The 24,589-nt window shown below is 43.2% G+C and overlaps 1 protein-coding gene and 1 long non-coding RNA gene across 6 annotated transcripts in view; both read left to right on the top strand.

Annotated features, from left to right (window-relative positions):
• The window catches only part of JAZF1 (JAZF zinc finger 1), a 327,260-nt gene that overhangs the window by 18,953 nt on the left and 283,718 nt on the right, over positions 1 to 24,589 (top strand). The window contains exon 1 of one of the 5 annotated variants that reach the window (XM_014537010.1): positions 1,491 to 1,708. The exons of the other annotated variants lie outside the window; for them this stretch is intronic. The gene's annotated coding sequence lies outside the window, so the exon portion shown is untranslated. Of the gene's footprint in view, positions 1 to 1,490; positions 1,709 to 24,589 lie in introns of those variants that run through there. 5 annotated transcript variants of the gene reach the window in all.
• The window catches only part of LOC106725544, a 13,687-nt gene continuing 9,876 nt past the window's right edge, over positions 20,779 to 24,589 (top strand). Inside the window, exon 1 of the long non-coding RNA XR_001361427.1 lies at positions 20,779 to 20,789. This is a non-coding gene — a long non-coding RNA (uncharacterized LOC106725544). The remainder of the gene's footprint in view (positions 20,790 to 24,589) is intronic.

A 24,589-nucleotide genomic window follows, 5' to 3' on the forward strand; every position in this document is an offset into this window, starting at 1 on the left:
CATTGTGTAGATTAAAAGTCCAAGAAGTTTATTTCTTTCATATAAGGATTCAGGGTGGATAGGCTACTTGGCTCCAGGCAGCCATTCAGGGCTTCAGGTTCCTTCCACCTGATTTCTCTGCTCCCCCACAGTCCACTCCTCTTCTATATAGTAAAAACTCGGGATCCTTTCCTGAAGATGAACCTTTGTATTCCTCTTGGGGGAAAGGAAAAGAGTACACATACAGTATGTTATGGCCCAGGCCTTCAAGGGTAACCAGTCACTTCCATTCCTATTCCATTGGTGAGAACTCAATTGCATGGCCACATGTAGCTGCAGAGGTGCTGACACATGTAGTAACCAGCTATTTCTATTACTATGGAGGAAGGGAGGGCCTGATTTGGGGGACAGCTAGCAAATTCTTGCCCTGGACCAACAAGTCTGCATTAGAGAATTTTGCCTTTTTGTTGAATAGCTAATGTATGGTCTAGTAATTTAATGCGGAAAGAGTGGGTGGTTATAATAATAATTAATAGGATTTACAACTTATTGAGCTCAAGCTATGTGCTAGAGACTGTTAAAAACAATTTAATGAATTATCTCTTTTGACCCTCTCAGAGAGCTTGTAAAGGAAGTTCATTTATTATCTGCATTTTATAGGTCAAGACCCTGAGGCTTAAGGAGGGTAAGTAATCTCATCAAGATTATACAGCCAGGCATGCTTGACTTCAAGGCCTTCACCATACTGCCCTAGGAAAGGTGAAATTCCTGAAAAATGAAGGATAGTCACATGCTACTTCTCATTCTAGCTTCTGCAGCTAGTCAGCAGCAAAGGCTATCAGGAAAAGCAGTGGGTTCTCTGGAAATAATTCAGTCAGAGGCTACATAAACCTCTACTAGGGATGCTGTGGAGGGATTTTCTGCTTTGCACTGAGGGCCTTGGTGATTTGCATGATTCTCTGTGAAGGTCAAGCGCACTGCTTTGTGCATTCCAGTTTCTGCTTGTCACCCATGACCCCTCATTCCTGTGATAGCGGTGAAGTCCTTTCAACACACACATCTTTGATAACGAGGAGGCACCTGGTGACACAGGGTACAAGAGTCAGTAGTTGACACTGGGGTTCTAGTGTGACCTTGACTGGTCACTTCAACCTTGAATCTCCATTTCATGGGGAGTAGAATATGTGTATTGGACTTATGTGTAAAATATGTGTATTAAGAAGCCAGTGATTAAGAGTGCTCTTTGGGGCTCTAGGATTTCTATAGAACTGTAGTAGTTTTCATGTTCTATATATATATAGGGCTTTTGGGTTTTCTTAGATGAAAGGATTTTTCAAGTTAAAAAAAAATAAAAACCAAAAGGGTACTTGTACTGATAATGGTTAATATTTGTTGAATGTCTACACTGTGCTAGGCATTCTTCTTCTTCTAAGTGCTTTGCATGAATTAATTTACCTAGGGGGGTACACCTATTATTATTCTGCTTTTACAGATGAGGAAGTTTTGCCACAGAGTGGTTAATAGCTTGTCCATTGTCACTCACTAGAAAGTAACCAGAATTCAAACTTGGACTTTGAGATCTAGAGCTACACTCTGCTGCAGGAATGGATGATTTCTGAGGTTTCTCCCAGGTCTAAAAATGCTGTATACAGACAGCTCAAGACTTTTCTTCTCCAAGAAAGACTCCCAAATAGTTTCCTACCTCCATTGTGACCATTAGAAGCTGAGTGTGAGTAAGAAAGGCCCATATCATATCTTGCTGATAATTTCAGAAATCCTGGAATCTTTTCATTAACACCCAATACAACATGAGGTTCTGTTACACTGAAGTTTCTGACCAGCGGGCTGCTTTGATAAATATACAGAAGGCTTCCTAAAACACAGCTGGTCCTGGCCCTGGGGGCGTACACATGGGCCCCCTTCTCATGAGATGCTTTTGGTATGCAAGGAATGGCCTCCTGGGATGGATAAAAAATGTTCCTTTGTGACTAACCATGCTTTTAAGGGCATCTTAGAATCATAGAACTTTATAGCAGAAGGAATCTTTGAGAACATCTAATCCGACAGCCTCCTTTTACACAACCAGCCTAGCCTATCCCGGGCCTGTCCTGTTCTGAGAACTGAGGACAGAGCGGTGAACAAAGGCCCTGCTCTCCTGGGCCTACATTCTATAGGGGGGACCCAGAAGACACAACAACAGCGAATATGTCATGTTAGGTAGTGGTTAGTACAGAGAAGAAAGGTAAAGCAGGAAGAGCAGATAGAGAGTGACAGTGGGAGTTCAGTCTATATTGTTTTAGATGGGGTGTTTATGTAAACCTATCTTGCAACCTTTTTTCATTGAACCCCTCCCCAGGAACTAATTCAGATATTGTTTCCTATTCCCCCAGCCTATGAATGTTAATACCACGGATTCACTGCCTATTTGTTAACGTATATCTGTGCTTTATAGCTAAACAGAGTGAGGTTCTCAGCCCCACCCCAGAACCCATTTTTCACCACCTTGGAGACAGCACCCTGTCCTTCTGTTAAGTTATGTTTTAGCTATTGTGAATGAAACTGAAGTAGTTTTTTTAAAAGATCACAATCTAATCTAAGAAAAGTTTCTTTTAATTCAAAGCACTTTGTTTTCTAGTGATGTTTTTATGTATGTGAAGTATCAGGGCTTGAGTTGAAAATTTTTAAAAATTGTTTAAGCAGTGAAGTCTGAGTGAAGTCTGAGACTGTAGACTCTCAGTTTGTATGCATTATACACTATAATAGGTCATTTATCTACTAGGAAGGATGAAATTCATTAAGTCTAACTCATTCTTACTGCATCTGTGAGGAGCCTGCAAAACTAATAAATGCACTGTCTGGTCCTTCAGAAGTTTGCCCACCTCTGCTCCAGAGTGTGGTCCCAGACTCCATAGTTTGAAGCTGGCCTCCTCTCGCCACACCTGCTCTTCAGCCTATGGAAAGAAGGACCTGTTATTGGGCACAAATAGCTACAGGAAGGTGGAGAAATATAGTTTGCAAATGGGCAATCATTTGCTCAGCTAAAACTGTGAGGCTTCTATTATTAAGAGGAAGGAGAGTATAGATGTTGGGGTACATTTAGCAGACTATCACAAAGTGTGTGTATGTGTGTGTGTGTGTGTATGTGTGTGTGTGTTATAGTCTTTTTCTTTTAAAATCTATCATTGGTTGAAGGACATTGCAGGCCATCTTGATTTATGTATAGTGTTCAATAGTTTCAATATAAACAAACATGGGAAATGTGGTGTTGATGGAGGCAGGCTTACTCATCTGCTTGTTGACTCATGCATTAATTCAATAAACATAAAGTGAGAATGATCACCCCTTCTTTTTTTGCTAGTGTGCTGTGTCCTATGACCTGACCCGAACCTTCTTACTGCTAAGGACCTACTCCTGTTTATAGAGCAGTGGTTCTCAAAGTGTGGTTCCCAGCCCAGCAGCGTCAGGATCTACCGGGACTGTATTAGAAATGCAAATTCTCAACACCGAGTCCTCTTGCCTCAGACCTACTAAATCACAAACTATGGGGGTGGGACCAGCAATTTGTGTTTTGACAAGCTCCCAGGCAATTCTGCTGCACACTGGTGTAGAAGATGTAATCTTAATCCATAATTATAATGAGGGCATGGCTCCCTTCACTGAATGAACGTTTTGTGCTTTCAGAGCCATCAACAAACATTTTCTCCTCTTACCTAGATTCCTTATCAATACTCTCTTGTACTCAGAAAATGTACACAAGTCAAATTAGACAAATCATATTTTGGCTCCGGATTTATTCCAGCAGACAGTGGCAGACTCTGCCAAAGCCACAGAGTGACTCCCCACGAAATTGGCCAGGCGACCACCAGCACCACCACCACACAGAGCGTTTTCAGCCCTTGACTGGTTCCTCTGTGTGAAAAAGGGCCTTGAGAGCCTTGACCCAGTGACTTTCAGATGCGGAGGAAAACAGACGCTTGATGCTGGTCCAACGTAAACAGGGCCAAGAGAACCTTTCACAAGCGAGGACTCGGTTAAGGAGCGATGGCTCCAGCAGAACGATTTAGGTGACTTGGTATGTAAGTATATTGTTGCACAGTTCTTGGCAGCCACAAAACACAGGTTTGCTGGAGGGAGTGGCAATTTGGGTCGAATGAATACTGTGTCTGTCAAAGGTAGATCTGTCTATACGAGGTACTGCAGTTCAGACAATACCTGTGTTAGCCTGTATGACCTGATCACCTTACAGATCAAAAAGCTGAAATATTGCAAGGTTCATGTGCATGAGGCCTTCTACCCAGTAGGAGGCCAGGTGAGAATTTGAACCCGGATTCTAGAAACCATACTCTACTGCCCTACAGCACATCCTCCAAAAGTGGTGTTTGTGTTTCTGCTTCTGTAGTTGCACACACCAGCGCACACCCATACGCGCACATTCTGGGCTCTCACGACCTGACACTGTTGTTTCCCTGGGTCTCCTTTGCAGGGGCTGTTCCTGAGTGTGACGATTCAGAATTGGGTGGAGGCTCTTCTCGTTGCAGGGCCACGAGCCACCAGGCCCTGCTTTCTGTGTTCAATACCTTTGCTGATAGACTTTGAAAGGGGAAGAAAGGATTACTTACTGCAGGCCAGAGAGCTGTAAGAGGTTCCCAAATTACTCATTTCCCATCTGAATTTCTCCTCTTGCCTCAAAACTAAAACACTCTTTATAAGGGAAGAATGAAGACCCTGTGACCAAGGCAGCACATTCGGTAATTAGTGCACTTGTACCTCCATCAGAAGAGGGATGTATTATTCCAGAGCCCTGCAGACTGCCATACACCCCGAGTGGATGGTTTGGTTTGACTGATGTGTACAGTAACTGAAGACAGTTTATGACTGGTGTGGGTTTTAATCTTCTCTCAAAATGAGTTCTCTTCATATTCTGTCCAACTGCCCAGTCCCTTTAATGGGCCTGAAATTGAGTAAAATGAGAAGGTGTTAAAATAGTTGAAACAAGAAGTGAAACCTTCTGTTTCATCATCCAGTCCAGAAAATATACAGTATATTTTTACTGTGGCCTCTCTTCCCTCCCTCTCCCAATCATTTTTATTAGAGATTGATGGGATTGCAGAGTGGTTTGGTGAGAAAAGCACTGGAAACCAAATTTAGTAAACCACAGGCCAATTTTATTTTTTTAGTTTTAGTGAACCAGGGCAAATAGCAGTTGCAAACAGATTACTGTATCTGCTTCTACGCTTTTTCTTTGTTGATGTTTGTGTTCTTGCGCTTTCTTGTGTGTTTTGTCTATTTTGACTATAATCTTCTTTGAGGAGAAAAGACCATTTTTTCTATCATAGGAACCCATTTTTTATTTTAGTATGTAGGCTTCACCTTAGTAAGAAATTGATATTTGTGGTCATTGATGTTACAGAAATTTTGAAACTGAGAAATTATCATAATTAATAAATGATAGGTAGTGGCTTCATATTAATGGTAATCAAGATCCTCAAGTTGCTTAGCGATAGATTAGTAAGGTATAAGCAAAATGTTAAAGGGTGCAGTCGGGTAGGGAATGTGAATGGAATTTATTTTACACCTGTATAGACAGTGGCAGGCATCGGGAGATTCTCAGTAAATGTGGTTTGGTTAGTTGGTTTATTGCTGAGTGAATGTTTGAGTCCTGCCCTTACTCCAGGGCACTAGAAATGAGATTAAGGGTGCCCAGGGATCTTGAAGGGCCTGTATAAGTATAGAATCTTAAGTACTAGAAGGGTCATTAGAGGTCTCAAACCCATCCAGCAACCCCATGCGACATTTCTTCCATAGGAATCCTGACAAATGGCTCTGCCACTCTTTATATATATATGAAGGGAGAGGGATAGAGAGAAACATCGATGAGAGAGAAACATCGATCAGCTGCCTCCTGCACACTCCTCACTGGGGATGTGCCCGCAACCAAGGTACATGCCCTTGACCAGAATCGAACCTGGGACCCTTGAGTCCGCAGGCCGACGCTCTATCCACTGAGCCAAACCGGCCAGGACTCTGCCACTCTTGACCATTGTAATAATTAAGGGCACATCGTCTCCTTTCAGGTCCATTGGGCTCCATTCTATTGTTGGATGGCTCTGATTATGGGATCAATTTGTGGGATTATAGCAAAAGCTCATCTGTGCTTTGCAGCTTCTCCCTATACAGGCCAGTCATCCTCATGGGGGAGGGAGGTCAGGCAGGATACCAGTCCCCAAACCCTTGGAAAGCCTATTTTAGGGGCTGCCATTCATTTCCTCCGTCCCACTGTGGAAGGACCCAGGCACTTCCCGGTGTTCTCCCTGGATTCTTCCTAGAGAAGTTTTTATGGGTATTTCTTTTAGATTTTCATGATGATTGTTGCAGGGGAACATGGAGAGAAGGCAAGTGGGGGCAGGAGAGGACATATAGTATGCAAAATAGTTCTGGGTTTTTGGGTCCTCACAAAGGTGTTGCAGGCCTCCAAAGTCTCCATAACAGAGGTATCACATCCTGGCTATGGTGAGTGGTGGCCCCATCGTGGTCATTGCTGGACCACAACAATTCTGGTTGTCACATTTAGTGAAATAGGTCTACAGACAAGGGCTTCAGAAAAGGAAGTCTCTGGAAGCTTTGAATGAGATGAGATGAGAGACTGGTAATGTGGAGCTTGGTGAAGAGAACACAGTTCCAGTTATGAGGCCTGTCAAGGAAGAGGGAATAGATGGTTTAACCCTTTGCGGTCCAATTTTATTTTTGGAATTCAAACAGTCTGGTCCAAATTAATTGACGGGATTGAATGTTGAACTTTTTAATGTTCTTATTTTAAAGTTTAAACCAAAAATTCACTGGTTATATTATTAAATATGTTCAATCAAAGAGTTTATTCTTTAAAACATTTCATAGCGTGGTATCTTTTGAAACTGGTCTTTCGAGTCAGCCTCGACGTTGGACCGAAAAGGGTTAATGTGGGTTCAGAATGGAGATCACAGTGGGCCAGTTTGCCTCAGGTAGAATTTCCTGGTATCTCCATCTAGAATTGAACAATCCCTCAGGATATTAATAATGAAAATCTCCCCAATAGAAAAGTTAGTCATCTCTTTTTAAAAAAAAAAAAAATCATGATCTGAATGCAGACTTTAGGAAAAGACATTCTGTGAAAAACATTGTTACCATTTTTTTTTTAGTATAAAAGTCATGTTTTTAATCTAAATTTAATTTGTTTGCAAAAGAGCCAAACATTTTCATTTAATTAATTTTATTTGATCAACCCATTTTCTAGGCTCCACTCCCTGGCTGATACAGTGTTGGGAACTGTGAGCTCCAAGATGAGCATACACAGTCTCACTTTGGGGGTTACTGGTTGCTCCACACTGCTCCTAGGGCAACGGTGTTAGGTTTGCAGCACGGACAGCCTCTGAGCAGGGTCTAGAAGGAGGAATGAATGACATGAGAAGGGCCAACATTTCCACGTGGGTGACTGCATGCAGAGGCACGGGGCTGTGGGAAGACCAGGTTGCATTGGCTTCCATGGACTAGTGCTCGGTGGGAATGGGCGCATATGGCAGAGGGAAGTGCAGGAGAAGGGGAGCTGACCCTTGCCCAGTAGGTTGGTTTTCCTTCTATTTTTTATGTTGCAGGGGTGGGTGTGGGGTTGGCCTGGCAATCCTGGGCTGTACAGTTTGGTTGGAGGCAATCCCAGACTGTTCTCTGCCGAAGCATTTTTCTCCATCTTTGCTTCAAAGGCAAAATTGTCATAAACTGGAAATTGGCCTCTTGAAGTTGGAAATTAGCCAAATAGCTCCTAAACCTTTTACATGATTTATAAATTTTAAAAACTAAGAAACTACATAATACTTCTCTGTACTTGTGAAAATGCAACACAGATTTAAAAAACATTTAGTCTTTTTTGTTGTTGTTTTGTTAATCCTCACCCGAGGGTATTTTTCCATTGATTTTTAGAGAGAGTGGAAGGGAGGGGAGAGACAGAGAGAGAGAGAGAGAGAGAGAGAGAGAGAGACAGTACCTATGGGAGAGAGGCACATCGATTGGCTGCCTCCCGTACACAGCCCCACTGGGGACAGGGATGGAGTATGCAGCCAAGGTACATGTCTTTGACTGGTATCGAACCCAGGACCCTTCAGTCCGTGGGCCAACACTCTATCTGCTGAGCCAAACCAACTAGGGCAAACTCATTAGTCAACAGAGCCAAATATCAACAGTACAACGATTGAAATTTCTTTTGAGAGCCAAATTTTTTAAATTTAAACTATATAGGTAGGTACATTGTTATTAACTTAATTAGGGTACTCCTAAGGCTTAGTAAGAGCCACACTCAAGGGGCCAAAGAGCCGCATGTGACTCGCGAGCCGTAGTTTGCCAACCACGGAACTAGGGCAAAAAACATTTAGTCTTAACAGTAATCTTTGTATAGCCGTATTAGTTTTATCTGTGTATCATTTCTGGGCTTTCTCACTCTGTCATTTTTCTCACTGTCTCCACTTTTCACACTTTCTACCTTCCTCATTTTCCTGTATCTGTAACCCTTTCTTCAATCATTGCTGCCTCATCTATTTTTCTTTATTAATTTGCCACATTTACTCCATTATTCTTATATTTCCCGAGTCAGAGTTTTTATTTTTATCTTTCTCTTTTACAAAGGAAGACTAAAGCAAGATTTATTTTTACCTATGTAGCCTCTGATGTTTTTCTCCCCTTCGTCTGAGTCGATGGGAGATAGAAGACACTAATAGTGTCTTGCATAGAGTAAGCATTTAGTAAGAATTGGAGGAAATGCAATAAAGCTTGGAGAAAAGGGATGTGCTAATGGGGGTGAGCATATTGGAGTCACTGGTGGGTGGGGTGTCAGTGGGTCAGAGGGCAGCTTACTCAGACCAGGAACTAGATGCAAAGTTTCATGAGAAGTAAATCAAGCCACTTTTTTCAGTTCATACTTTAGGACTTTATACTAAATGTAGAACTTTTAAAGTATCTGGATGAATTGTAGTAAATTGTTGGAGTGATGTGGTTAACTCTGGGAAAGTACTATACAGAGGAGGTTTGACAATGTGTTATGAATCTAATTCATTTCCTTTTAAACCCATCAGGAGCTGATCTCTGTAGCCTTTTTTTTTTTTTTTTAAGTATAAGAGATCATCTGCTTAATCAACAGCTCTGGCTGGATCTCACCTCTACGTGATGAAATAATTAGTCAAATTGAAACTCACTTCATCCTGTCAGAATGAAACCGCATAAAGACAAGAGCCTGCTGATTTGTTTGGGGTGGGGGTGAGGGGAATCTGTAGGTAAAATTATAATGTGCCTGATATCCTAAAGCAGAAAGAAAAATGTTTAGTAAGTAAATGCCCACATGAGCTGCAGTTCTTTTTTTGTTTGTTTTTTACTAGTAAAGAGTATTATTGTGAACCTTTGCTGCATTGTGGCAATTTATAACAATTTCAACTTGTGTTTCTTAAAAATTCAGTTTTGACCCTCAAAATTCTAAAAGCAAATACATTTTATCCTGTTTTTTAAAGTATTATAGAAAATGAAGATAGAGAAAAATACGAACATAAATTGTAGAAAATTTAGAAGACATAAAACATAAAGCACATTCATAATCCCCCCTCCCAGGCCTGTTACTGTTAACATTTGGATGTAGTTTCTCTTTGTTTACACAATTTATTGCATTATTCTGTATAATTAATATCATATTTTTGTTAACCTATAACTTAAACATTTTTTACTTGTAGTAGAAATTCTTTGTACATGAAATTTATAACAGCTCCTTCTATTGAATCCATGCACAGTAATTTAAAATAGTTTTTGAGTTTACATTCAGCCTAGAGACACTGAAATAACTGGAAAGAGTCACTGTCAGGCCATGGCAGGGGCCTAGAGGCCGGGCAGCCTGTGGCAAATGAAGCACATGCACTTTGCAGCCACACTGGCCTCCTTTCGGACCAACCTGAGGGCTTCCGAATCTCTCACCAGCGTGAAGCAAGAGAGAGCTGCTCGCCTCTTTGGAGAGGAAACACCTGTCCTGAGCTCTGTGGAGACCCGGCCCCAAAGTGCAGACCTGCGCCAGCTCATGACATCGTTGCCATTGGTCTGCAGCAAAATGTGAAAAATTACAGAGACACCCTGTCATTTGTGTCCTTTATCCTGAGACAATGCCCTTGGTCAGCTAAACTGCTGTTTCTTTTATGAAACGAAGATGATAATAGAGAATCGTTCCTTTTCTGGATCCTTCTTTGGCACATTACTTGTTTTTCAAAATCCTGCTTTGTGAAATCCAAGTCGGTGAGCAACTCTTTTGAAGGCCAGCTGTGCCCAATTCTTGGCATTTCCGCAACTGTCCCTTGCATACCTTTGCTTTCCTTGCTAACTCTTCCCCATGCTCATCCCCACCCTTGGACAGGATGGCACTTCTGTCAGGGTCCCCTGGAGCACCGCCCTCTAAGCTTTCTGGACAGGCCTCTCCACCAAGTAGAATGATTAGTTCCCTTCGTGTACTCCATTCCCTGACGGAGAGTCTAGAAGCTCCTTGAGGCTGATGATGCTCTTGGGAAGGGCACAGAGGAAGGTACACCGGTCCAGCGCACCATCTCTTGTGACCACGAGGGCATCTGTGTCCTCGGGTGTTCCTGCCGAGGTTCCTGCTGAGGAAGGTGCTTTTCCAGTCAACAGCGTAAGACTTTTACAAACAGTGTGTTCATTTCATGGGGGTTGGGGGTTGGGGGGATATGGGGAAGAGACTAGAATAAGAGCATTGACATTGCGAAGAAAACGAAATGAGTGCTGCCCTGGCTGCTGTGGTTCAGTTGGTTGAGTGTCGATCTGTGCACCTCGGGGTAGCTGGTTCTATCCCATTCAGGGCTCATGCTGGGGTTGAGGCTCCATCCCTGGTGGGGAGTGTGAGGGAGGCAGCTAATCAATGTTGCTCTCTCCCATTGATGTTTCTCTCTCTCCCTTCTCCCTTCCTCTCTCTCTAAAATCAAAAACATTAAAAAAAAAATGACTGCTAAGAACACGTGAATTACCTAGTAATTATTCAGCTCATTGCCATATCAGATGTTTCTGCTGATACATTTATTTGAGACAGTTCCCAGGTTTAAAGAGAAGTGAATTTTTTTCCTTCCCTGCTGATTCAAATGGAAGAAAAATGGGTAGTTGTGTGGGAATTTGTTTGAACCCATGTTCTCGGGCTTTCCCATTGCTTCCTTATTCACTCTAGATTAGTTTCCCTATCTCTTGCTGAGAACGCCACCAGGGAAGGAGGTGTGCCCAGGAGGGCTGGCAACAGCTCACAAGGACAAGGCCCCACATATCTGAGAGACTGGGGTTAGGGTGGGGACCTTTGAGCCTGCCTGTTCATGTCTGACCTTCAGGCATGAACTGCTGCTCTTTCTTTTTCTGTGTACATCTTTCCTGACACTGGCGACACACCTCTTCGGCCCTGTTTCCAGTCTGATAGGCATTAAGAAAAAAAGGAGGATTGTCATGCATTTGTTGACAGGGCAAGAAGGGGTTCTGTCGTCGGTGCAGATTGCTAAAATAGGAGAGCTTGGGCTGCCTGCGAGGAGGCGTTCACAGGCAACAGCCCAGCTCTGTGACTGCTCTCTGCTGTTATGAGAAAGGTCTTGTTTCCTTCACCGCAAATGACAGTGAGAGTGCTTAGTACCAAGAGAGAGAGTTATCGTTTTGCTATGCTTGCCTTTGGATTAGGGGGGAAAAATTGGATACCATCTCTTTGTTAATATCAGAACAGAATAGTACATAGAACCAGTATCAGTGGACGGACAGCCTTGCCTGTCTTTAAACTCCCTGCATAGCCAGCCAGGGAGTTTTCCTCCCACAGGCTGAGTTGCAGGCATCGGCTGCGCAATGTGGCGTAGCAAATTCACGACTCGCCCTGCTCCTTTGTGCCGCTCTCTGATGTTTCAAGTGCAGGGGTTGTCTCCTTGGCTAGTGTGTGAGCTTATGGGGGGCAGGAACCATGTCTTACTCTTTCTAACTTATTTTACTAAAAAAAGGTCTCTAATGTCAAGTAGGAATTTGGTAAGTGTGTTTTGAATGGATGGATGGAGAAATGGATGGATGAGTAAAACAGTTCCTTACACCTCATTCTGATGATACCACAGAGTCACTTTCAAGCCAGATAATGCTCACATATGCTTTCTGAGTAGGTTAAACATCAGGAAGTTAGACTATATGCGTAAAATGTTCTCTGAAGTCCATGTACAGTAGCAAGGAATCAGAAATATCCTACTTGAGTAATGATGACATGGGATGGGTTCGATAACTGGTACATTCACTTGCTCTTCTAATCAGCATCTAAAACAATGGTGCTTATGTAGCAGCCTAAAAAACACATTGAACAAAATATCATAAAAGTGACATTCCAGAGTATATGTATGCTCACAAATATTTGGGCAAACTCAGTTGCACAGCAAAAAAATAAAAAGGGAAATTCACCAAAAAAGTTATTTTTTTACTATATTGAAAAATGTTCTGTAACAAATACATCAGTTGTGAACAGTTTCAAAGTCAGAGGGGAAATACTTATTTTCTAAGACTTTTCTGTATCATGGAGATATTTTATGATTATTTTTAAAGGAAAAATAGTAGCAGGGACATAGCAACAGTATCAAGGTTGCCAGTTAACATAGGAAGAAGATGGAAAGTTCCACTTAAAATAACAGTATTTGGGGGCCACTTAGAATAGAAGACCCAAGTCTGGTAACCCCTGAGGACCTCTCTGTTCAAGAGCTTAGCGCCATCAGACTGTTTATGATGCTGATTCTTCATCTAGTAAACAGCTCATTATGTTCAGTAGACTGTTTAATAAGGCATGGAATTAGTACCCTTTCAGTACTTACTTAGTAATTAATGGCACTCAAGATAAATTTCAGTTATCCAAAAATCCAATCATGTGAAATACCTAAATATCCTGAAACTTCACAAGCCAGGCGGGTGTCTCATGTACCCCTCACAATGGTCAGGTGTGTCATTGTTCCCAAAATGTAGAAATGCTGATCAGCTGATCAGTGAGGATGTGGCTCTCTCTAACTCAGTGTTTTATAGTCAGGAGATTTCGTCGGGATGTCAGCTTCTCACCTTTGGCCTTCTTTTCCTCAGCATGGCTACTTATTTCCAACTGTGTGCTTCGATTTTTGTTGGCTTGACGATCGTGACCCTCCTGACAGGAGGTGTTTTTTGTACTGGCCATGTGACCAAAGCCATATTGACATTTCTTCGGAGGACAAAATCAAGGAATGTAGAGAAAGAACATTTAGGATGTTAGCATAGGGATTATGGTAGGGCTTCTAGGAAGCATGGGGAAGTGACATGAAGAAACGGAATACTACTCAGCAATAAAAACGTGTGGGACTCCTGACCCACACAGCAGAATGCATGAGTCTCAAAGCTGCGTGCTAAGTGAAAGAAACCGGACACAAGGCTGCACACTGGATGATTCTGTTTACGTGAAATTCTAGAAAAGGCAAAACCATAGCAACAGATCTGGTTGCCTGAGGCCTGCGATGGAGAAAGGTGCTTGACTACAAAGGGGCACCAGGGAACTTTTGGGGAGTGATGCAAATATTCTCTTTTTTATTTATTTATTGCTATCATGGTCACACAAGTGCATATATTTGCCAAAACTCATCAAACTACACACTTAAAACTAGGTGGATTTTATATAAACTCAATCTCTGTAAAGCTGTTTTTAAAAGTTAATATGGTGAAAGCTTCAGATCGCTTTTCGTGCACCTTTGAAGATGAATTAGTAACAAACCATTTTCAGTTTTGTTATGTTTTGTTGGATGTCGAGAAGACGCTACCATGCTAAATGTTTAGGAACGCCTCATCTGACATTATATGGGTTGCAGTTTGAGTGAGTGATTAAGCCACAGGGTCGGGTTATAATTTATCCCCAGCTTTGGGTTTTCCTTGTCTCCATTTCAATATGATTTCCTATTTGCTTCCAGTATTTTGGGAGGCGTGACCCCCTAGTGTCATACCCTCAGGACCCAGAGAAGCAGAGATCTCACACTTTGGCCTTGCCTCCAGCCCTGCCAGTGCCCTGGACATTTTAGTTACCTTGTGCTCGGCCCTTCCACTTGGTGAAATGTGGATCAGTCTTGAAGGACTGTTGAGGACGGGCTTCCTTGTTTCCGAACGTTCTTGGTTCCTCCATGCCCCGTTCAGCAGTCTGTGACCTCTTTGCTTCTCCCAGTGTCAAATGTATTTTTATGTTTTAGTGGAAACTAATTATTAAAACAGAAGTGAGATTGATCTCATTTCTCCAGCTAAATAAAAAGTAAATTGAGCCCTGGCCAGTGTGGCTCAGTTGATTGAGCATGTCCCTGTGTACCAAGAAGTTGTAGGTTTGGTCCCCAGTCCAGGTTTGGGTGGATCAATGTTTCTCTCTCACATGGATGTTTCTCTCTCGCTCTCTCCCTCTCCCTTTCTCTCTCTCAAAAATCAATAAAAAATATGTTTTAAAAAATAAATTGAAAAAGACCAACCAAAATTAATTTCTAATTTGAGTCAAAATGTACATTGTACTCTTCCCTTCTTGGACTTATTAATAATGCTGGGAAACCAGCTATGATTTTTTCAACAAATTTAACTGTTTTAAATCCTCATTCTAGGATATGCTTTATTGATTTTTTAGAGAGAGGAAGTAGGGGGGGAACATCAGTGTGAGAGAAAGACATCAATTGGTTGCCTCCCACACATGCCCTGGCCAGAGATTGAACCTGCAGCCTAATAAGTGTGTGCCCCGACTGGGAATCAAACCTTTTGGTGTACAGGATAACACTCGAACCAACTGAACCATCCAGCCAGGGTTCAGCAAATTTCATTTTGATTAAAAAAAACCAACAAAACAAAACTGCCCTGACCGGTTTGGCTCAGTGGATAGAGCCTCGGCCTGCGGACTGAAGGGTCCCGGGTTCGATTCCGGTCAGGGGCATGTACCTTGGTTGCAGGCACTTCCCCAGTGGGGGTTGTGCAGGAGGCAGCTGATCGATGTTTCTAGCTTTCTTTCCCTCACCCTTCCTCTCTGTAAAAAATCAATGAAATGTATTTAAAAAAAAAAACTGAAATGGAACGATTAGGACTCTTTCTTTAATCTGTCCATTTCCTTTATTTTTTTTGGGGGGGGGGCGGGGGAGAAGTATAATTTAGAGTCTCATTTGTAATATTCATGAGCATTTTTGCTGCTAGAAGATTATACAGTGATTAAATTAAACTATGTATATATTTATTTTTATTTTTGATGTCAGCCTATTGTTTATTTGATGAACTCTTTCTTTTTTTAGTTGATGTTTTAGTCTTCTCCTCTCTCTTCCCCCTGCATTCTCCCTGTAAAGGGCCTGTGCAGGCCCTGGTGTTGCATGAGCCCAGCCTCCGTGTGATAAAGTGGTGTCACTGCTGATTGGCAGCTGGGCCTGAGACGCTGGAGCTAAACTGCAGCTCCCATTGTTTCTTGCAAATGTCTGCCTCTCAGGACTGTGGAAATTGATGACCGAATAGTGCTGTACGAATGGTGTACGTATGATTCCGGACAGAGCAGTCTGCTTTTCTTTCATGCAGTGTGCTGAGAATATATGCAAAGCTTTCTTGGTCCCATGCCCTGAACTCTTTTATTTCCTCTAATATTTCAACCTTTTACAAATCATCAGTATCTTTAATCTCACTCTTATTACCAGCTCAAAACTCAGCATTGAAGGGGAAGTTGATTTGCTGTGTGACCTTGGGTTTGAATTCCCTTATCTTAAAATTGGGAGGATAGGCCTGCCTGTACTCAGGGGATGTGGTTTAGAAAAGCTAATTAGTGATTATAAAGCAATTTGTAAACATGCTTAGCAGTGCAGAATCTGATTCAAATTCTTTCCCTTCTTTTCATGCCCCCCCCCCCCACACACACACATCAAGCACCTTTCATCTTCATGGGTTCATTTATTACTCCATTCCTTCATTCAACATCTTTTTCTTTTTTTTTTTTTAAATTAAATCTTTATTGTTCAGGTTACATTTGTTCCTCTTTTTTTCCCCCCCATAACTCCCCTCCTCCCAGTTCCCGCCCCACCCTCCGCCCTCACTCCCCACCCACTTTCCTCATCCATAGGTGCACGATTTTTGTCCAGTTTCTTCCCGCATCTCCCATTCCCCTTTCCCCGCCAAGAATAGTCAGTCCATTCCCTTTCTATGTCCCTGATTCATTATAATCACCAGTTCATTCTGTAAATCAGATTATTTATTCACTTGATTCTTAGATTCACTTGTTGATAGATGCATGTTTGTTGTTCACAATTTGTATCTTTACCTTTTTCTTCTTCCTCCTCTTAAAGGATACCTTTCAGCATTTCGTATAATACTGGTTTAGTGGTGATGAACTCCTTTAGCTTTTCCTTATCTGTGAAGCTCTTTATCTGACCTTCAATTCTGAATGATAGCTTTGCTGGATAAAGTAATCTTGGTTGTAGGTTCTTGGTATTCATCACTTTGAATATTTCTTGCCATTCCCTTCTGGCCTGCAAAGTTTCTGTTGAGAAATCAGCTGACAGTCGTATGGGTATTCCCTTGTAGGTAATTGAGTCTCTTTCTCTTGCTGCTTTTAAGATTCTCTCTTTGTCTTTTGCTCTTGGCATTTTAATTATGATATGTCTTGGTGTGGTCCTCTTTGGATTCCTTTTGTTTGGGGTTCTCTGCGCTTCTTGGACCTGTAAGTCCATTTCTTTCACCAGGTGGGGGAAGTTTTCTGCCATTATTTCTTCAAATAGGTTTTCAATATCTTGCTGTCTCTCATCTTCTGGCACCCCTATTATTCTGATATTAGTGCGCTTGAAGCTGTCCCAGAGGCTCCTTACACTATCTTCGTATTTTCGGATTCTTTTTTCATTTTGCTTTTCCGGTTGGGTGTTTTTTGCTTCTTCGCATTTCAAATCTTTGGCTTGATTCTTGCGCTCCTCTGGTCTGCTATTGGGTGTAATATTCTTTATTTCCGACCGTGTATGCTTAATTTCTAGTTGTTTCTTTATCATAGCATCGAGGGTCTCATTAGTTTTCGTGAGGCTCTCCAAAAGTTTATTGCAAGCCCTCAAAATTGCGTTTTTTAGCTCTATATCCTCCATTTCTGTCATGTTTTTTCTTTTTCTTTTTTTACAGAGCATCATCTAGGTTCCAGACACTGCTTTAGGTGATGGGGACTCAGCAATGAATGCAATTGACTGCCCTTCTGGAGCTTACATTTTAGGAGGAAAGACAGATAATAAAATGATGAAACAAGACCTGGCTTATGTTTTTAAAGGGCTGCATTGATGAGAATACACCATAGAGGCCTCTTATGTATAATATCATTTTCTCTTAACTTAAAAGGATCTGTCTGTGGTTCCAAAGACTGGACATAGGTACAGGTAATGTTTCCTCTCCTTGATACAAGGGGACACATTCAATAACTTCTACAGAGGGTAGAAGAAACAGTCTTGCCATTGATTCGTTCCTACAGTACATACCGTGTGTGTGCACCTAACACTGTGTGGTCAGTGGAACATTGTCTCCAAAGGATGTGGTCCCTGCCTGTGACGGGGAGACAGACACTCCAGCTGAGAACCCCAATTCAGTGGAACACCTGCTCTGAGGAGGAGTGTCTACTCAAGGTGTAGTGGTGAGGCCCATACCTGAGGAAGCCAGGGAAGGCTTACCCAGAGAAACAGAGAGCTGGAGCTGGACCTTGAAGGATATGGACCAGTGAGTGAAATGTACTCGTGTCAGGAGGAGCTTTCCAAGCAGGGAACAGCTCTCCACAAAGGCCAGCAGTCACAGAGCACAGCCTGGTGGCCTGTGCCAGTAGCCGTGTTTCAGTCAAGCCGGGATGTGGAGAAGGAAACATGGAGTAGTGGAAGGTGAGGCAAGACCCCAAGGGCTAGACCAGTGATGGCGAACCTTTTGAGCTCGGCGTGTCAGCATTTTGAAAAACCCGAACTTAACTCTGGTGCCGTGTCACATATAGAAATTTTTTGATATTTGCAACCATAGTAAAACAAAGATTTATATTTTTGATATTTATTTTATATATTTAAATGCCATTTAACAAAGAAAAATCAACCAAAAAAATGAGTTCACGTGTCACCTTTGACACGTGTGTCATAGGTTCGCCATCACTGGGCTAGACTGAGGGTCAGGGAAAGCCCTTCATTCTGTCTCTAAGGAGACTGCGGGCCATGGCCCAGTGACTGTATCCCAGTCACATAGCTGGATTGGGATGGAAAGCTCTCCTGACTCCCAACATGGTGCTTTTTCTACTCCCACACGGTGCCTGTAATTTTTATTCCTGAACAGAGTAAGACCAGGGCCAGGGTTGACCACCGCAGTGAATTGGGTTACATCTGATACAGCAGCGGTTCTCAATCTGTGGGTCGCCAACCTGTGGGTCGCCACCCCTTTGGGGGTCAAACGACCCTTTCACAGGGGTCGCCTAAGACCATCGGACAACACATTTATAATTACATATTGTTTTTGTGATTAATCACTATGCTTTAATTATGTTCAATTTGTAACAATGAAAATACATCCTGCATATCAGATATTTACATTAAGATTCATGACAGTAGCAAAAGTACAGTTATGAAGTAGCAACGAAAATAATTTTATGGTTGGGGGTCACCACAACATGAGGAACTGTATTAAAGGGTCTCGCGTGGCATTGGGAAGGTTGAGAACCACTGTGATACAGTCATGCAGGCTGTTCACTGCATGTACGTGTGGGGGAGGGGGGAGGGTGCTGAAATCCAACCTGCTCTCTGCCAGCCACACTGCATCCCGGGCTGAGTTACAATCCTACCCCAAAGAAGAGCCATTTCTTTTGAATAAGGGCTCTCGAGTGAGCAGGGCCCTGGGTGGCCTCCTGAGACGTACTCTGGCTCTGAGGGGCAAACACAGGGAGAAACTTCATTTCAACACCAGGACTTCCTTCTGTACTTGGCCTCTTAGTCCATGCTCGGAGCTAAAAATAGGGGTGTGGGGGGGAAGCAAAAGGAAGGATGCCCACAGTAGAAAGGTCTCATGTACTCCCTCAGGAGTACATGAGGAGGCACCTCCTCCACTGCCCTTAGGACTCATTTCTGACCCTGGGAGTCTGGGCTCCCTGCGGTCTTCCTCCTAAGTGGGGCTCTGTCAGGAGCCTCACCGGCTCACACTGCCAGGCCTCTGGCCAGGAAGTATTGCTACACAGGTGGTAGCTGTGGTCTAGTGTCTGTCACTGCAGAATCCCCAGCGATGGCGCCCAGGAATTTCAACAAGCTCCCCACATAATTTTATGGCCACTAACATTTGAGAAATTCTCTTTCTGTGTGATTTTTTCATATCCTGTTGACAAAGAAGAGGGAAAACATGTTGGAGCATCCTTCAGAAGCGAACCCAACCATTTTTAAATTAGTTTTCTTTCATTTAATAATCTACCTTGGACATCATTCATATGAGTGGTACATCTGCCTCATTCTTTTAATGGCTACATCCTATTTCACTGTGCATATATACTATAATGTACCTAACTAATATTTTTCTGACTGTGGTATTTTCTCTAACTGTAAATTCAGTAATAGCTTGTATATCATGACCGGTATAATTTTTGTCTTATTTTTAAAATGAAAGAAATTAGAAAAGAGTGTTCGTGAAATTTTCTTTTTTTTTTTTTTTCAGTTTTCCATGTGTAGGTATACTAGTTGAAATATTAAAAATTGTTTCTTAGTTCAGGCTGTGGTCAAAAGTTGGAAAGCCATAGATATAGAGAACTATGGATATTTAAAGTATCTGTCAGGCACCCAACATTGGAACTTGTGTTATCTTTCTGCGGGTGAGTTCATAATAACTGCTGAACTTACTTTATGTGGCCACATGCAAAAATCAGGACTTTAAAAAATGTATTATTGCTCAGCCAGCTTGGCTCAGTGGTTGAGTGTTCGACCTATAAACCAGGAGGTCATGGTTCGATTCTTGGTCAGGTCACATGCCCAGATTGTGGACTCCATCCCCAGTGTGGGGCATGCAGGAGGCAGCCAGTCAATTATTCTCTCTCATCATTGATGTTTCTCTCTCTCCCCCTCCCTTCCACTCTGAAATCAATAAAAATATGTTTTAAAAAATAAGAATACAAATAAAAATGTATTATTAGTTTGGCCTATGCCTTGTAGTTGAAGGCGTGCTGCATAGAAAATGCCTGGTTTGATCTTGGGTCTGTAGATACTATAGCTTAACAGTTGAATGGAGAGTCTTGTTGGAGTTCACTTGATGTTACTCTAAATACAGCCTTTTACTGAGGAAACTGGCCTGTTGGCCTCTGACCAACACCTTACAGGAATTTTCTGGCATTCCACCATGTATACCTACAGAACATCGGGCAGGTTCTTTGGCTCCACCTCTAGAGCTCAGAAAGCTGAGCCTTTAAAAGATCCTTTCCGAAACCTTCTCCTCTGGGTGTCAGGCTTCCTATGTGGGGGCTGCTTGTTCATCTTGTTTGTGAACTTAAATTTTCTTGAAGTCACATGCCTCTGAGCTGTGCCTAGATCGACTTTCTGTTTAACGTTTGACTGGGGATTTCACTGGAATAGGATACGAGCTGTGGCGACATATCTGAAGGCTGTGAATTTCTGTTCCACCCCCAATTAAAAGCTGTGACAACATAACCTGAGAGTTTTCTAAAATTGTGTGCCATGAACGGGTTTTACCCACAAATTTCAGGCTGTGAATTTCTAACTGTGCTAAAACATTTAATATTGCCTACAACCATTCAAAAAGTTCTAACAGGACAAATTGTGGCTCCCTTCCTAAATTTCTTGAATTTAGTGATTGTAAAAGATTAATATCCTTTCTAGCATTTTATTTTTCTTATTGTAGAAATGTAAAGAAGGAAAGCTGTTTTTTTAAAACCAATCCCCATGTAGGTGTTGCCAAATCACCTCTACTTCAATTCAATGTGTTGTATAAATATCATGTACTGTGTTGTTCCGTGATGTGAAAAATATTGCAAGCACCAACAGAATTTATTGGGGGCCGGATATTAAAATCACCTGTAGAGCCTCGTAAGGGCATGTGTGTTCTCTCCCCAGCCAGACCTGAATCAGAACTACAGTGGGGTGTGGGACAAGGGCCAGGCAGGCATGTGTTTCCTAGACAGTAGTAAAAATATGTTAATCATGTTTTTTCACTGTTAGTGCTCTTCTCTTTTGACACCTCAATCATGTTGCTCTCTGCCTGTTTTCTGGGCAACTGGAACTTTTAGTGACTTCATTCAACCTTTCTAGAAGCTTTCAACCTTTCCCGGTCTTCCTTTCTGCCTCCTTGTCCTGAGACAGCGGGGGCCTATATCTCCCCATTCCCCAGTGTACTCTCCGAATACCTGTGCTTGTCCCCAGGGCTGGGCCTCCTGTGTCATGGGAGCTCCTTGAGGGCAGGTGTTGTCTTCATGGTCCTCAGTAAGTCTATTGAATGAATGAGTTACTGAGTGCAGGGCAATAGGAAAAGCAATGACTACGGGCTCCCTGGCCCGCTAGCTAGTGCAGAGGGAGAAGGAATGAGCCCGTGTGAGGAGCTTCCTTTGGTCTTTTCCTAGGAAGAAAGGTTTGGCCATGCCAGAGACAGACAATGGTCCGTCAGGTCCCCAGGCAGTCAGGAGCTCACTAAAGCAGGTTCAGTGGCAGAATCTGAACTAGGATCAGGTGTCCCTATAGGCAGTTGGGCAGTTTATCTCTGGTATGAAGCAAGAGTAGCAGGGCAAGAGGTCATCAGAGCTGGGCCAAGGGGTAGTGACCCAGCCCTGCCCCGTTAGGTCTACCACAACCTAATTAATCTGTTAACTCATTTAAATATTAAATATAATAGTCCAATGTTTGGCAAATTAGTTCATGAATCAGCTCACACTTGTGAGGTTTGTCGTTTCCACGCCACTTTCATGTATGTTACCTCCTTTTAGCTTCCCGCCCACTCTGCCGCCTGCTCTGGAGGTAGGTAGTGTAGGTGCGTCTGTTCTCTAGATGTGCACACTAAGGGGAATTCACAGATGCCTGAGAGGCAAGTCTGGGAGTGAGCCAGGTCTTCGGACTGCTCACCCAGTGCTCCCTTCCCTGTTTCTTCAGAGCCTGTCAGTCTTGGCAAGTATATACTCAGCACAGCAGTGAGACCCAGGACCCTTTTTGGAGGAAACAGGAGGTGAATATTCTTCGGAGATCCGAGTTTAGATCGGAAGCCTCCTAGGATTTACAAATCAGATTTCCTTGTTCTCTTTGAAAAGTGCCTTTAGTCTACTCTGAAAAGCTTGTCATGCCTGTCAAAAGACGCTAGCGACAGGTGAACAGTGAAGCATTCTGAGAATGAGAATAAAGGGCTTTTATTAGGGAGGGAAGGCAGCGCAACTTAATAATTACTGTTGAAATAGTCACAGCAACGCCGAAGCTTCTCCATAATTTAATCTAACTTAATACTAGCTGCCGCCTCCCTGGTGGCAATACATAAATTAATTAATAGTAGGTTGGATTTGAAGCGATGGTGCTGTATTTAGGCCATTATTAACTTGTTCTCTGTGCCTTTCTGGTGTGGCTGGGTCTGTTCGTAGCTTCTGGCTCTTATTTCCATTGTGGCTTCCACCAGCATCAGGATTCTGAGAACGTGTGCTATTCTATCTGCATTTCACTCCCTTTTTGTAATAAGCACATAAGCCCTACAGAGAGGTGACACCTGCTTGACTTGTAACACGTAGTAGGGATGGTTCTGCAATACGTATTTCTCTTGAGATAGTTGTTAAGATGGTGAGTTCTGAGTGGGATTACCCCAGACTGAACTCTGGCTCTACCACTCACTACTGCATGACCTTGGGCAAGGTGTGGAACTATCAGGAAAATGAGTAATAATCGTATCTACCCCGATAGGTTGTCGAGACAATTAAGTGAATTAATACATCTAAGGTTCTTAGAAGAGGACCCATTGTGTTCTAAATAAATATTGGTTAACACTAGTAATGGTGCCCCCTCCGCCAGTCCTCAGTTGCTCTTCATTCCCAGGATGCAGACATAATAACGTTTTGCGTGTCACCAAGTCACTCGCATTTGCCAGATGGAAAAGGACCCACATTGGCCCTCCTGAGTTCCTGGCTGCACTGCAGAAGCCACTCACCCGGTAACCACTGAGAAACAGCCTCAGCAAAGAGGGGAGGGGATTCTGAAAGCATCTGCATCTACATCTTGGGGATACGCAAGTAACGAATATGCATAACTCATTTGAGAACTCGGCCACCATTCCAGGGAGACAGGGACTTGCAAGGAAGAGCTTCTGCTGCTTGTGATAAATGCTGTTGAGGAGCTCGGTGGAGTCATGGGCAAAAGTGCTTCTGGTTTGCTGCAGGCCTCTTGGCCCCAGTAGGCTTCACCCGCTTGGTTTGGGATGCCACAGGCTTGTGCAGGGCCCTGGAGCAATTGGTGAGGTGGCGTTGGCTGCTGAGAAAATGCTCCATCTCAGCAGCCCATTGGCCTCATGCCTCTAGTCCAGCCCTCCTCCTGCTTTCCGTGGAGTTGGGGAGAGGTTGCTGTCATGTTGTTTCCCTGTGGGACCCCGAGAGGCCAGGCAGTACAGCTGTCTGCTGTGGGCTTTGGGAGGGATGTCCTGAGTCTCAGGTCAGCCCCACCACTGTGCTGAGCAGTCTCAGGCCAGTCACTGTCCTCCTCTGTGCCTCAGTTGCGCCACCCATAAGATGGCATCAGGATGCCTAGCCTGCCGGGTTGCTGGTCAGTAAAGTGCTTTCGCACAGGGCCCGACACAGAGTAAGCGTGTGGCACCTGCCATTATTCCTTTCTGGCCTCCAGCCTTGTCTCCTACAGACTTCTGGTGTGTACAGCCATCTGCCTCCGGCCCTCCAGCCTGTCCTGTCAGCTCACTGCCAGCTCCCTCAGGGCCATTCTCAAGACCCAGCACCTATGGGAGCCTCTGGGCAGTTCCTTAGCATCATACCCCTGTGCCTGGACAACTTGTGTCAATATTGAGTCTTTTCATTAAGTATTTTAACTGCTATCCCTACCAGTCTTTCTCCCTAACTAGACTGCAAACCCATGGAGACAAGGCCGCTGCTACCTCTGAGATTCTGGCGTAGACTGCATTGGCCAGTGTACGGCAGGTTCTCATTAAACTTTGGTGGGTTTGAGCTGTCCAGTCCTACCATATATTCAACTCTCTGCTTAAGGCACACCATGACAGCCACCTCAATGGAGGTGTTATTTCTATCTCGATTTTAAACACACTGCTGTTTCTAGACTCATCCTTGCTGGACGGGCACAGGCCATATCCTTGTACATATCCAGGTCATTTCTTTTCCTTCTCAGGGGAGGTCGGCTTATCATTTAAGAAATCACAAGAGGTAGAGCCAGGATGGTTCAGTGGTTGAGCATCAACCTATGAACCAGGAGGTCACTGTTCCATTCCTGGTCAGGGCACATGCCCAGATTGCGAGCTTGGTCCCCAGTAGGGGGTGTGCAGGAGGCAGCCAATCAATGATTCTCTCTCATTGATATTTCCATCTCCCTCTCTCCCTCTCCCTTCTTCTCCGAAATCAATAATATATATATATATA

This window comes from Myotis brandtii, unplaced genomic scaffold, assembly GCF_000412655.1.
Source record: "Myotis brandtii unplaced genomic scaffold, ASM41265v1 scaffold17, whole genome shotgun sequence".
NCBI lineage: Eukaryota > Metazoa > Chordata > Mammalia > Chiroptera > Vespertilionidae > Myotis > Myotis brandtii.